At 35.0% G+C, this 15121-nt stretch overlaps 1 pseudogene; it reads left to right on the forward strand.

The window, feature by feature from the left end:
- Positions 1 to 2231: 2231 nt before the first annotated feature.
- On the forward strand, positions 2232 to 2370 carry LOC145285415 (U2 spliceosomal RNA; annotated as a pseudogene).
- The last annotated feature ends 12751 nt before the right edge of the window (positions 2371 to 15121 follow it).

Consider the following 15121-nt stretch of genomic DNA (forward strand, 5'->3'; position numbering starts at 1 on the left):
GAGCACTTTTGAAGTAAATACTTAAAGTTTACGCATAAGGCTATACTTTCGTATATTAATTTCATGTGAGTAAATTAAATAGTTATATATATATATATATATATATATAAGAGAGAGAGAGAGAGAGATGTTATTTGTTGTTGTCTTTGCGATACGTCTTGAAAGAATTCAATTATTTACGAAAGTGCATTTTTATCTAAATGCGAGTTGAGAATAATTTTCCCTTTAAGCAATTTGGTATCCCCATATGGGGAGCGGCATATATATTATTTTTAAAATATAGTTATCCACTGACACGTGTTTCGTCGTCTACGCCTCATCAGATTCAGCCAATCTGATGAGTCATGGACGACGAAACACGTGTCAGTGGCTAATTATATTTTATAAACAAGATATATATATATATATATATATATATATATATTTGTATATATATATATTGTGAGCAATGAAAGATATATTCATATGAATAAAGCTACACAGAGGGATCCGAATTTCATCCCCGCAGGAAATGTTCAGCTTAAATGATTTAATTATTTTAAAACATAAGGGGTTTTCCAAATGTCACGCCTCTTGTTTTTATTTCGCACGATTAGATCAGGGGAGCTTGCAGATTCTATTACTATGATGACTGAAATTCTACATTCATTACCGCCAACTTTCCTATCTTTATTGTAGATATTAACTTTGTGAGACCTTAAGAAAGAAGCATCTGCAATTGGCGTGCGTCAGAAGCAAAGATACGCCATTAAATTCATGCCAAACTTGCATTGACAATAGTAGTAATTATGTAAAAAAAAAAGATTCCGGGGCACAAAATGTTAATCGATTTAATGCTACTACTCACATCTTAGTAGCTCTTTAACTTGTTGAGTTAGAAAATATTTGGCTGTACTGTTTTAACGACGTTAGTAGAACTGCTTGTAAGTTCTGAAATATATCGTGGTTTGAACTTTTGCAGCCTCCAACTATATTTGTGCTATATATATGGTACAATATTTTATCTAATACAATATTATTAGTTATATAATAGTAATTAATATAAATAATATTAGTAATATAATTAGTAATATAATAATATAATATTTTAGTATTAGTAATATAATTGTACACTACATGGTACAATATGTTTGCTATATATGGTACAATATTTTTGCTATATATGGTACAATATTTTATCTAATACAATATTATTAGTAATATAATAGTAATTAATATAAATAATATTAGTAATATAATTAGTAATATAATAATATAATATATTAGTATTAGTAATATAATAGTACACTACATGGTACAATATTTTTGCTATATATGGTAAAATATATGCGTGAAAATAGTGACTAAGGGAACATATTATGATATGACATTATATATATTGGTCAAATATTAGTATGGTACAAAATTGCCGTTTTTATGCATATAATTGAACATCAAAAAACGACATTATTTTTTCACCAACCTAATATAACTGAAATTATTATTTTCAACAACACTTCATCATCGTATAAATGATAACAATGCTTTTAGAATCGAGCAGTTCTTCCTTAAGGCGGATATCTCTATGTCGAAATATGCACATCATCTGCCAGATCTTTGTACATAAGGTTTATTTTTAGTCGCATGCAAGCGACTCTATAAGTCACTCCGTCGGTCGGTCGGTCGGTCGGTCGGTAACACGTTTGTGCTTGGCCTTTTTGGTTAAGATCAAAGGTATATTCTTAATACATGCTGTTCTTAGCTTTTTAGGTTTTTCTTGACCTTTCGGCCCAGATCTGTTCCGGTAGATACTGCAAGCAAAGACCATATGTGGGGGCAACTCCACATATAAGACCTTGGTTAATGTAGGGGCAACCCTTCATACCAATTGTCACTATCCAGCTCCTCTACTCCCCGGAGAGTTGATCCCCATTTCCCCTTCACTCCTCACATTAAAAATAGGCCTTGTGCCTAATTTGCTCGGTGGGGGAACAAATAAATACCCTTTTTCTTGGCCTTTTGGCCAGGATCAAAATGTAGTATCTGATCTGTTCCGCAGATACTGCAAGCAAAGACCATATGTGGGGCAGCCCCACATATAAAACCTTGGTCAATGTAAGGGGAACCCCTTCGTACCAATTGTCACTATCCACGTCCCCTACTCCACGGGGAGTTTGTCTCGATTTCCCATTCACTCCTCACTTTAAAAATCGTCCTTGTGCCTAATTTGCTCGGTGGGGGAGCAAATAAATACAGCTTTGCTTGGCCTTTTGGCCAAGATCAAAGTGCAGTATCTGTTCTTATTACATGCTATACTTATGTTTGTAACTTTGTTATATAAAGTGGGGGATCACTTTTCTGTATTAATTTAAAGTAAAATGATCACCCATTTTAAAACCAGTCAGTCTCAAAGCCATTCAAGTCATTCTCCAGATCAGTCACGTTGTTTTTGAAGGATTCCACTTTAAGCATTCAAGTCATTCTTAAGTTCATTCAATTCATCCTTAATTTCATTAAAGTCATTGTAAGTCATTTACCTTTTATTTATTTAAGTCATTTCAGCCCATTTTTCGGTGATTTTAGTTTATCTTTAAGAATTTCATGTCAATCCTACATTCACGCGTTCATTCATTGTACGAGAGCACACGACTAATGGCTATATGGCTTGTTTTACTTCAATCTTATAAACAATTATCTCGACACTTGCTTGAATGTGTAAGATATCATTTACACGAGTTGTCACAACCTTTAAAGCCAGAATGCTTGTAGGCCGTGCAAGGGGTTTTGATAGATGGTAGATAACTTAGGACATAACTACAATTTAGATTAAGTTTAACATCCATAAATTAAAAGTACGAACACATAGAATGGATAGTATATATGTTAAGGACATTGTGTAATCCCGAAATGAACACAAAGGTGCAAATATTACGTCGTCAATTATATATCTTAATGTTAATATTAATTTAGAACATGAAATTGTAACATGTTCCAGACTTAACAGAACCAAACATAAGTTGTTAAAGATGAAGATTCCAGATGAGATAAAATTAATGTTGAAAATATTTCAAATAAATTGACTATTTGCGTTTATTTAGACTTGCTTTATAATAATTCTTTAAATAATATTTCGTTAACAATTTAGATGTAGCGTTAACAATATTTCATTGTATTTATGGAAATTTTTCAATTTGTTATACGTAAATAAATGCACTAAAATGCTGTTGCTTTTGAGCATTGCATCATAAGTGAACACAAAATGGACGTGGTACAGTGGGTGAGGAGGTGGCTGGTTACTTTTAATGCATCTAAAACCAAGCTCCTATCTTCACATCATCAACGCTCTAATCCTCATCTAGCATCAATTGATATGGGTGGCTCTCGTCTAGGGGAAGCTCCATGTTTTGATAAGCTTCTGGGCTTGACATTTACCCCTGACCTGAAATGGAATACGTAGTCAGTTGCCAAGATCGCTGGAAAAATGGTAGGATCCTTCTACCGCTCCAGAAGATATCTCATCCCTGATGCAATTCTCTATCTATATAAAAGCCAAGTACTTCCAAGGATGGAGTACTGCTGCCACGTCTGGGCAGGAGCTGCTACAAACAGCCTATCCTGCCTTTACTTAGTACAAAATAGGCTTCGTGGCCTAGAGGGTGATGCCCTTTTCTCTTCCCTGCAACCTCTCTCCCACAGGAGAGAGGAACGAGCCTGTCTTGTTTTATCGTTACTACCATAGCAGGTGCTCGTCTGAACTCCAGTCTCTGGTCCCCCGTCGCCAATCTTTCACGATAAACACCCGCCTAGCTGAAACCACTGTCAAAAATTTTCCCTACTCCTTATCTGTGCCAAAATCAAAACGTAGATTCCATGAACAACGCTTTTTTCTTAAGAGTGCACGCCTGTTAGAACTCTGTTCTGGTTGCCTTTTTCCCACCTGACTACAACCTCGATATCTTCAAGTCCAATGTGAACAAATTCCTGATGAAACGACTCCTTAAGTAAGACACTTTATCAAATCTACAACGCTACATTACTGTACACGCCTTGATAATTGGTGACTACCTTGGAAAAAAAAACAAAAAAAAACGTTGAGTTAATTTTCCAATTCCATGTGCGATGTTTCTGACAAAGGAGGAAGACGTTCTGTTTTCTGGGTTGGAATCTCTCTCCATAACGTTTATTGTGGAGTAAGTTTTTAACTTTAAGTAGGATTTTATTTAAGGCTTTTATATCAGTTGGCTTCTTCATTAGTCTGGAGTTATTTCCATAAGAAAATCATATTAATACTATGAAGGTTTCCTGGTTATTATCATATGAATGAATTTGATATTCTATTCTAAATGGACATTAGTTAATTTTAAAATATATAATCAGCATCATGGAATGATGAAATACGGCACATTTTTGAACGGTTATTGAATCCTATTAATGGAATAAGGGGTGCGATTTCTAGGCGTATATAGAGGATAAAGTAGAAGAGTGTTATTTTGGGCGGGTAACCATTTTTATTGTTTAAAATGTTGGTTTTAAGATAAATTTAGTATTTTTCAACAAATCTTTAAGACTTATCTTTTATTAAATTGCGAGATCTTTGAAAGCAATTTAACCAAAGGTTATGCTTGAGGACTGTGTCGTAGTTAAGAATTCCTTCCTGAAGCTTTTTCAATGAACTGAGAACTGCTTGAGAAGTTTATTGCCGTCGAAAGTGATTGAAAAATATCGTGAAGAGTTACTCTGGATAAAGTGGGCGAGTCGAGAGATGAAGGTGAAGCGTTCAAGAGCTGGTCGTTCGAGTGATTTAGGATCGCGATCTTGATCGAGCAGGACAACACAACATAAAATCTTAATCAGGCTATCACTCAAATAAGAAACAGACACGTATTCAACATCATTTATGACGGAATTTCGACTCAATTAAACGTGATGACGTGATTGGTGAGCTGGGGGATTTACACCCCCAGTAAAATTGGAAACACTTAGAAAGCCTTAAGTGGTATTACGAACAAACATTCTCTCGGAGCTTCGTTTGATAGTTTCTCTGACATTAAACCTTGGAGTCATGTCAAATGCTATTATTGAAGGTATGTAATGATTGGAAGTCGAATTGAATTGCAATAGCAAATAACGGATGAAGGAAGTTAGGCAGACGGGCTTTGGAAGGAAGAGAGAAAAATAGTTAACAGGAAGTTACGAATCTGATACAATTTGAAAAGTAAGGAAATAAATATTTAACGTGAAATCAAGAAGCATGACCAATCGGAATCTCAACCTTTGTTAATTTCATTCTTAACGCCTCAGTCTTTATGTACAAGCAATTTAGTTTGGTACTGTATCTGGCATACATAAACTTTTATGTGGACCCAAGATTAGGACCAGAGAAAGAAAAACATGATACACGGATTAGTTTCAAGAAATATATATTGACTAAAAGTTTACAAGGATAGGATAAATGTTAAGCAAATCATACTATCCGGGGGTGTCCATTATGGGTAGTTGTATGCGCAGCGTACTACTAGTATAATACTTCTGCTGAGTCTACGGTGTTACGATACTTCTCCCTGAGAGTGTTATCTCACATCGTAATATAGTGCTGGAAGAGTCCATGGTACAAGTCACAACACTTATTTCCGAGATGTTTTTTTTTAATTTTTTAATAAAATTTTTTTTAAAAAATGGGTGTGGGGAGACATAAAACTGTTAATACTTTTTCCTCTTGGGAGTTACGTCGAGTGGTTGCGTAATGGTTCTTTTTTTTATTTTTCGATCGTCGCCCTTTCGGAGACATTTGGGGTGTGTCGAGATCGAAGTGATCGAATATTACGTCGATCGGCTCTTCGCATGTATTTTATGGTGATCACTCCGAGTTATTCGAACAGCATTTCCGTAGAGTGTTCATATGGCGTTTGTGGGTATTTTTCGGTCCTGGACGATATAGACCCTTTGGCTGATATTTTTTTTCGATGGTGCCTCCTTCCCAGAATGTAGTTGTTTTTGTCAGCCTTAAAAATAACTTTATGGGCACGACAGAAATATTTATTATTTGGCGAAACGATTCTTTCTGAACTTCGATTGCCGTGGAATGTTTATTGAAAAGTTCAGTATTTTTGTAAATGAGTCTTGATAAGCTGTCCGTATGGCAAATATTTTTAAGTGTTAGGAATCTTGAAGGTGTAATTCGAGAATCATTCCACCACGAAGCAATCTATTTGCAGTATGGACTGGCATACTTTTATTGGACCCAAAATTGTAATTACGCGTTTATGTTCTATTTGTAGTATGAACTGTCTTCCATGTAGTTATCAGTGGAACTTTGTAACGGCGAATACTATTCATGGAGCCTCTTTCTCGATTTTAGAATATGGCTTCTTAGCTGGTAGAATGGATCTAGAAGCGTGTGCTACAGCTTTTCACGCACTGTCTGGCAGTTTATCGAGAATATGATAACCGCATGAACTTACATCATCTGCGACAATGATGCCGCGACAAAGGTTGTAGTTGAAAGTAAGCGGTATTTTTTTCGAATATATCCTGACAGTGGACTCCATAACCAGAGTTTGTTCTTTATTAAAAACTCACTGAAAGGCCTTTCAAATTCTATGTCGAAGAAGCTTTGGAATTCTTAAACATTACCTAGGGTCGGTATGTTTCTAATCGCGTTTACTCCTTGACCGTCTCTATTCATGATGTGACATAAGTATTTGATATTTGGTAAGAAATAATCATACTTTGCCTTCTTAAGATGAAACCAATATTTTTGTAACTTATCGAATACGTTTATTATATGGTTCCGGTGCTCTGTCGTAGTTTTCCTGGTCACTAGTATATAATCCAAGTATATTGTTACGTAGTGAATGTCACCTAGCATGGTATCCATGATTTGCTGGAAAATTGCAGGCGCAACATTGACCCCAATAACCAGTCTTGTGTAAGTGTACAATCGTCTACGAATTTTTATTCAGAGAACTTTTGAACTTTTTCATCGATCTATATCTGAAAGTATGCGTCTGAGAGACCGATTTTGGAGAAGATTTTTCGAATATTTAGTTTGTTGAAAATTTTATTAGGGAGATGAAAATGGTGATCATGCAAGGCATCGTTTTACCTTGTCGAAAAATCTCCGCGCAATCGTATTTGGTTGGACTTCATTTATACCTGAATCATAGGTGCTGCCCATTCGTTAATATCTTTTTTTGACAAATTACCTGCTTGTTCAAGTCTACCTAATTCTTTGTTAATTGTTCTAAAGCAGCAGAGGGAACATCCCGTTTCTTTTTTAAAACAGATTGTGCACCGTCCTTCACCAGAAGCTTACCTTTAAATTTCGTATATTTCCAAACGCCGACAGAAAAAAAAACAACTTCGCAAATGATTGTTTGAGTACTCTGAGGTTTACGGAACTGGACACGGTCCTTCCCATTATGCCACAAAAGGCACTTATAGCGCAATTTTGTTTAGATTGAAGCTGTTTGCGAACAGGTAATCCGAAAATTTAAGTACGTAGGCATTCAAATTTTTGGTAACTCCGTTTAGTGTCAGTGTTAGTGTTATCTGGCTCATAAAATATTTCAGAATAGCCAATGCTACAAATATCGCTTATTTCTACAAATTTTCATTTCCACTCGAAAAATACAAAAATATATAAAACATAAAATCATACCTACGTTTGTTAGCAGAGATGACTGGACATTTAAGACGGACAAAGCAGAGTTTATCTCCAAGGAAAAATGCGATACAACTGCGCCATAAAACGTGTGCGATACCATCGCTGAGTCAGGAGAGTACTGGGAGGGAGTAAAAAAATGCATTGCCAACTATGAATTATGAGCACTTAAGCAAAATTAGGGTGATAAAACACCCCATGGGGCTAATGCAGAATTAAATAATTGTGCGCATGTTAATTAATTTTTCTTCTTATTAAAATAGTTTAATATTAGATAAAATAATTTAATTCCTAAAACTGACTTCCAATTTTTTTTCGAAGTCTTTGATATAAACTGCTTTAAATTTTAATATGTTTTAAAATGAAAAAAAATTCATATATAAAATACTACAACGTAATGACTCCTAGACAACGCCGAGGCACACATCCAGCCAATTGTCTATGAAATAAATAAATACATAGACAACTAGCTATAGTAATATATTCACACGAATAGGGTTTAATCAAGGGAGACTATTTCTAACCAGCTAAGCTATTACAGCAAATTGTTCTATTTTGTATAAATCATTACAAAACGAAATCTAAAGGTCATAGCCAACCTTTATTAAACCCTCCACCCCCAACGCCACGCTGTGCTGATAATGGATCCACGTCAGAAACTGCGGAAATCCATCTTCTGACATCTCTTCCCAGAGCAATTCATACTGACCAACCAAAAACAACCAGACGTCTCCTGAATGGATAAGTCCCAATTTTCATGGCGATAAAACTTCAATACCAAGGAGGTAATCGTGCTAATTCGGGTAAAATTGAAAATAATATACAATTTAGTCGCATCAAATAATCATAAATACGACAATTAGGCGAGCGATTATTTGGGATAGCGAACTGAGCAATATGGAAAACGCAATTCTCACTGGGGAACCTCGTTCTGAACAAAGCCATTGACAAAGGCAGACGAGCCGAGTGCGTCGGCTGTCAAGGTTACTCATTCAATATCGAATGTTCAAACTGGGAAATAAAGTTTATTTCTTCTGCACTGGATTTTAACGAGTGGAATGGACTTAAGTAAAGGTTTTCCATCGCGAATTTATCGTTCACCGCCTACGGTTTTCAAGATTAAGGAGGGTAAGACAATCTCTGATTTATATTTGTTTATTTTTCCGACTCTCTATTGGAAGATGGATAAGGAGTGTTGAAAGGAAAAAAGGGGCAATGCCGTTCTTCCCTTAGTGTTATATCTTCGTAATTTGTGAGTAGAACAAAAATAAGCACAGGGATTGCTATTGGTGGAAAGCCGTGCACTGTATTCTATACGCAGTGACCCTTTCTTAAGTAAAGATTCTACAGAGTGTTACATATTGGAAAATCAAACGCTCTTGTGATATCTTTATAATAAATAAATACGCAAATATGTAAATGTATTTTTAATAAAACGGAGTTCATCTCCCTCGCTCCTTGTCTCTCACATTCCCTCCTCTATCTCTCTCCTCTCTCTCTCCCTCTCTCACACACTGTATATATATATATATATATATATATATATATATATATATATATATATATATATATATACATGTGTCTGTGTGTGTTGATTTGGAAGAGTTTTAAACCTTTAATCTCTTCTCTTCTATCTATCTTCTATCTATCTTCTATATAAATAAAATGAACTCATTTTTTCCCGTCGGATTTTTACCTTAATAGGATTAAAAATCAAGATATTTCATGCAAATATAATATGCACAAACGGCAGAACAATATCTGAGGTGTGTTATAGGCTTATTATTTCTCAAATTCCTCGATAATCTTAGATTTCTATATTTTTTCTGCTGAGAAGTCACGGCCAAATTCGGTTAAGATCAATGGAAGTGGTAAAATATTTTCTCTCTAATAAATTCCTCCTCCCCCTGCCACCACTTAACACCGTTTGGGGATCGTTCACAAGGAACAGTTGAGAAGAGAACACCGGTTTGGCTTCGTAGTTCTTTCATGTGAAGTTATTTAAAATCACTAAACTAGGCTGCAATGCTCTGTGGCGTAGTGGTTAGCGTGCTGGACAATTCACATTATATTTTCACGTTCGCGCCGACCTACCGTAGTCGTCTTTTTTTTTTTTTCCAAAACAACTGGAATGGACTTTTCTTAGTGGCCGAACTGTTAACGTTGCAGATGTTTTTTTTTTTTTTTTTTTTTTCACACTTTATTTTCCTACTTTTACTCATGACTCCGGGTTTGATCCTTCCTACTTACCTACCATAACATTTTTTAAAACTCCTCCCCACCCGTCCCGGAAACAAACACTCGGGCAACGCCGGGTACCCCCGCTAGTATTTTATAAAATAAACTTATTTAATATTATACTCTTTATCGGAAACCTATTTAACTCAGTAAATCATTTAATCACCTGCAATAACTGCATCAACTTGCTCTCTCGAATTCACAATAGCCCTAATATTAATTCAAGTGATCATCAGTTGTTTACCAGGAAGCACAGTTTCGGGGATTTATATATATATAGTTACAATAATAATTAGCTTAATTTTAAATTAATAGTATAATTCGGTTTAACTTTTTTAGCATGCGCTATATGGAGGAAACAATGATATGAAACTCAGATATTTTTATGCTACTCATATCTTAGGGCCAAATCTTTTTAATTAATATTTATGTTATATATATATATATATACTCCTATAAATTCGTTTTTCTTTTTTGTGTATTGATATTCATATTAAAATACCTCTCTTCTACATATTTGAAAAGAAAATACAAGTTTCTTAAATATGGGTTATGGAATGTCAGTCACTAGCAAAAGATCCTGCTAATTTGCATATTCTTTTAAACATTCACTTTAATTTATTCCCCGGTAGTTGCTTCGGTTTTCTAGTGGGATAATCATCTTTAGTTAACCATTACGTGTAATTATATTCATGCATATATTCTACATGATTTATACTTGCATAATATTTGCGTAAAAAGTTTATAGTAAACACAACATTGTTTCCATATATATTTATGCATACGTATATATTTTTGTTTAACAAATTTTGCCTACCAAATTCCTCCTAGAGTTTTTGGTCTACAGACATGAAACATCATATATAAGGTATTTGAATCCATGCAAAACTTTATATTTGGATTTTAGCTCGGAAAAATCGGTGCAAAAGTGTGAATTTATTTTTAAAAATATGAAATTTGCCAGGTGAAGGTCGAACGCCGACATTACGAATGCATGACGGAGTAGCTATTCGTTCATGTTATAATTTTTAGCCTTGCAGTAAACATGTCTTCATATCCCAAACATTGACGCCAGGAGCAAAATAAATCGTGCGCTGAACGTTTTGGTTTCGATTCTCGGTGGTGACGCATGAGTCTTTTTTTTAACTTATTAAATCATTACTATATATTGCATCCAATCTATCTATCTATCTATCCTATCTATCTATTCTATATATATCTATTAAAGTGAACGGGTTTGTGTGTGTGTGTGTGTGTGTGTGTACATTTCCCTACGCAATAACTATGGCAATTTAAAGTCTACTGACTCGAAATTTGATATACAGGGTACTGAGATTTGGGAAAATCAATGTGATTGGTTTTTGGCCAGAAACTTGGCTGTTAAGGGGTCAAAGCACAACGATTTGACCTTTGAAAACTCTACCAAACTCCTCCGACAATTCTGGGTCTAAACACTTGAAATTTTAGATATAGGTTCCTTGGACATGGATCTAACTTAATAAATTGATTTGAGCCTGGGGGTCATAATAGGGGTCAAAGTTAAATAAATTGACCGTTTTGTTTTTGCTTTGTTTTTGTTTTTTTTGCTCAGCATACACCTCCAAACACCCGGTCAATGCCGGCCACCCATCCTAGTATATCTATAAAAGTGAAAATGTATGTCTGTCTGTTCTCGATGGTGGTTAAGGAAGACTATTATAGAGAAAGCGATTACTTTACATATTCACAATTTTTAATATATACATATGCATATAACTTCATGAACAGTACATATGGTCTGAGCAAAGCCAGTATATCTATAAAAGTGAAAGTGTATGTCTGTATGTCTCTCTGTGTACATTTCCCTGTAAAATAACTGTTCATTTTCAGTCTACAGACTCAAAATTTGATATACATGGTACTGAGATTTCAAAACATCTTTGTAATCCGTTTTCGGCCAGAAATTTGGCCGTTAAGGGGTCAAAGCTCAATGATTTGACTTTTGAGAACTCTACCAAACTCCTCCGACAATTTGGGGTCTAAACACTTGAAATTTTAGATATAAGTTACTTGGACATGGATCTAACTTAATAAATTTATTTGAGTCAACACAATAAATATTAAGGGGTCATAATAAAGTTTTTTAAAATTTTACCTCTGCAGTTTCTACAAAATTACTCAGACAATGTTTGGTCCAAATATTTGAAATTTTTCATAAAGGTTATTCAGAGATAAGTCAAGCTTTTTAATCGGTTTGATCGAAAATTTGAGCCCCCAATATATAAATGTATGTATGTTTGCATGTCTGCCGAAAACGTTCGACAGAGGCGACGGATTTTCACAAGATCAGTATCGTTTTTAAGCTAGACCCTTCAGACGACAAATACCGAAAAAATGGCTAAAAACCTTAATATCTTCACCCTCAACTGAGCACTTTTCTACAGGGAAGGGTCGCCTTTTTTCGCCGATATTTTCGAAAGTCATCCCATCTTTTCGATTGTCTTGCCTTACTTTAAACCTACGTCAGTTCCGGTTTGGTGATGGTCGTAACAGCCAAGACGTCACGTTTTCCCCCGTTCTTTTCCTCCTTCGCGTTACGGGTTCTTGCCTGCCTTCCTACTACTACTTTTTTTTTCTTGCTCAACACACATCTCCAAATACCCGGGCAACGCCGGACACACAGGGCGGTATCTATATATATAACATAAGTATTAATTAAGAAGATCTATAAACTCATTTTTTGAAGTCGTGGTTTTTGTTAAAACAGTATATGAATGCTCAATTATGAGATATGATAATTTTGTAGCTTACTTTTTAAGTCATCTCTCCTTTTTGGCTCAAATTTATTGGTATATGAACAATTACTGAATTATATTAAGCCAGTCTAATTCGGAATACTACAAATTTGTCTATATATATATATATATATATATATATATATATATATATATATGTATATATATATATATATATATATATATATACACATATATATATATATATAGCTTATTTTATCAGCGATATAATTATACATGTTACCAGTTCGAATTATCATAATAATGTTGTATTCTAAGTTAAAAGTATGCGCGTACACTCACACACATACATAAACACCCACATATACATACACACACAGATACACACACGCACACACACACACACACACATACATTTATATATATTAAGCGTATACCCAAATCGCATTTAGGTAAAAATGCACTTTTGTAAATAATTGAATTCATTCAAAACATATCGCTAAAACCAAAACAAAACAACATCTAAGTAAATCGCGATATAGCCAGACAGTCGGCGAGATGGTCCAGGGGTAAGAGCTTAGGCTCATTACCGTTGGGTTCCGATTTCGAATTTCGCTAGATACAGCCACTCTGATGAGTCGTAGACGACGAAACACGTGTCAGTGGATAATTACAATTTAAAAATTATATATATATATATATATATATATTAAGCGTTGGCTTAAAATGCGAGGCTCGCGATTTGTCTGTAAATGAGCGGTTTGAGCACTAGAAAATTAGTGAAAGAATGTTTTTATTAAATGGACATTTATCGAGGTTATTTGCGGGCATCGCTCCGCTGGGTCGATGGGTAGAACTGCTGTTTTTTTTTTTTTTTTTGTTTCTTGTTGTTGGGTTCTGATAAATGTTAAGATCATTCGAGACAACAAAAACTGATTGATTGGAGATAGAGCAGAAGTTTTGTATTTGCAAGATTCCACCTGGTTGGACATTCAGAAACAGACTGAAATGTATCGGTACGAATATGTTCTGATTGCGGACACAATTACAGATTTTGTAATGGTTCAATGCGAGTCATATTGTATGGAGGTTGATTGTTACTCCATAATATAAGTATAAGCTTGTATATAGGAATAAACATTTGTATGGCCTTGTAATGATTTGAACGTAATATTCTTTACGGATGTCAATAAAAACAATAATGCTCTTACCTAAAGTGAAGATGTGATTTTAAGGGGCTCTAAATCATCTTTTCACCGAGGTCAACTCACGAAGATACTTGTCAAAAAAGAAAAAAGAAATGAAACAAACAGGCTTAGGTGGAAAACAATTAAGCACGTACACACAATATGCATATTAGACACTCTTGTCAAGTATTTAAGGATTCTCTGTAAAATAGTTTTTCATAACAATCTGGCGTGAACATATTTCCACCGGGCAAATATACCCTATTATCTATCTATATATCTATAAAAGTGAACGCGTCTGTGTGTCTGTGTGTCTGTGCCTGTGTGTATGTTTGTCTGTGTGTGTGTACATCTCTATACGCAATAACTCTCTCAATTTTAAGTCTAAAGTCTGAACATTTTTAGTTACCAATACATAAATATATGTATGTATGTATGTTTGCATGTCTGCCTAAAACTTTCGACAGAGGCGACTGATTTTACAAAGATCAGTATCGTTTTAAAGTCCGACCATTCAGACGAAAAATATCGAAGAATTGGCCAAAAATCTTAATATCTTAAGCCTCAATTGGGCACTTTTCAATAGGAGGGGTCGTTTTTCGCCGATATTTTTGAAAGTCATCCACTCTTGTAGATTGTCTAGCCTTAATTTAAGTCCACGTCACTTCCAGTTTGGCGGTGTTCGTAACAGCAAAGACGTCAGGTTTGTTCCCCGTTCTTTTCCTCCTTCGCAGTACGGGTTCGGGTCCGAGCCTGCCTTCCTACTACCACCCTTTTTTTTTTGGCTCAACATACTCATCCAAACACCCGGGCAACGTCGGACTGAAATGCTAGTATATCTATATGACTATAAACGTGGACGTGTGTGTGTGTGTGTGTGTGTGTGTGTGTGTGTGTGCGTGCGTACATTCTTCTACTCAATAAATCTGTCAATTTAAGTCTACACACTTGAAATTTGATTTACAGGGTACTCTACCAAACTCCTCCAACAATTTGGGGTCTAAATTCTTGAAATTTTAGATATAGGGTCCTTGGCCATGGATCTAACTTAATTACTTGATTTGAGCCCAAAACAATAAATGTTAAGGGGTCATAATAGGGGTCAAATTTAAAAAAAATTACTGCATTTTTTAATTTTATTTTGCTCAACATACAACTCCAAATACCCGGCCAACGTCGGGCACCCATGATAGTATATCTATAAAAGTGAACGTGTCTGTGTGTGTGTGTGCGTGTACATTTCCCTACGCAATAACTATGTCAATTTTTAGTCTTCAGACTCGAAATTTGATATACAAGGAACTGAGATTTGGGAAAAT

Source organism: Euprymna scolopes, chromosome 9 (genome assembly GCF_053919585.1).
Source record: "Euprymna scolopes isolate OS-2025 chromosome 9, ASM5391958v1, whole genome shotgun sequence".
Lineage (NCBI taxonomy): Eukaryota > Metazoa > Mollusca > Cephalopoda > Sepiida > Sepiolidae > Euprymna > Euprymna scolopes.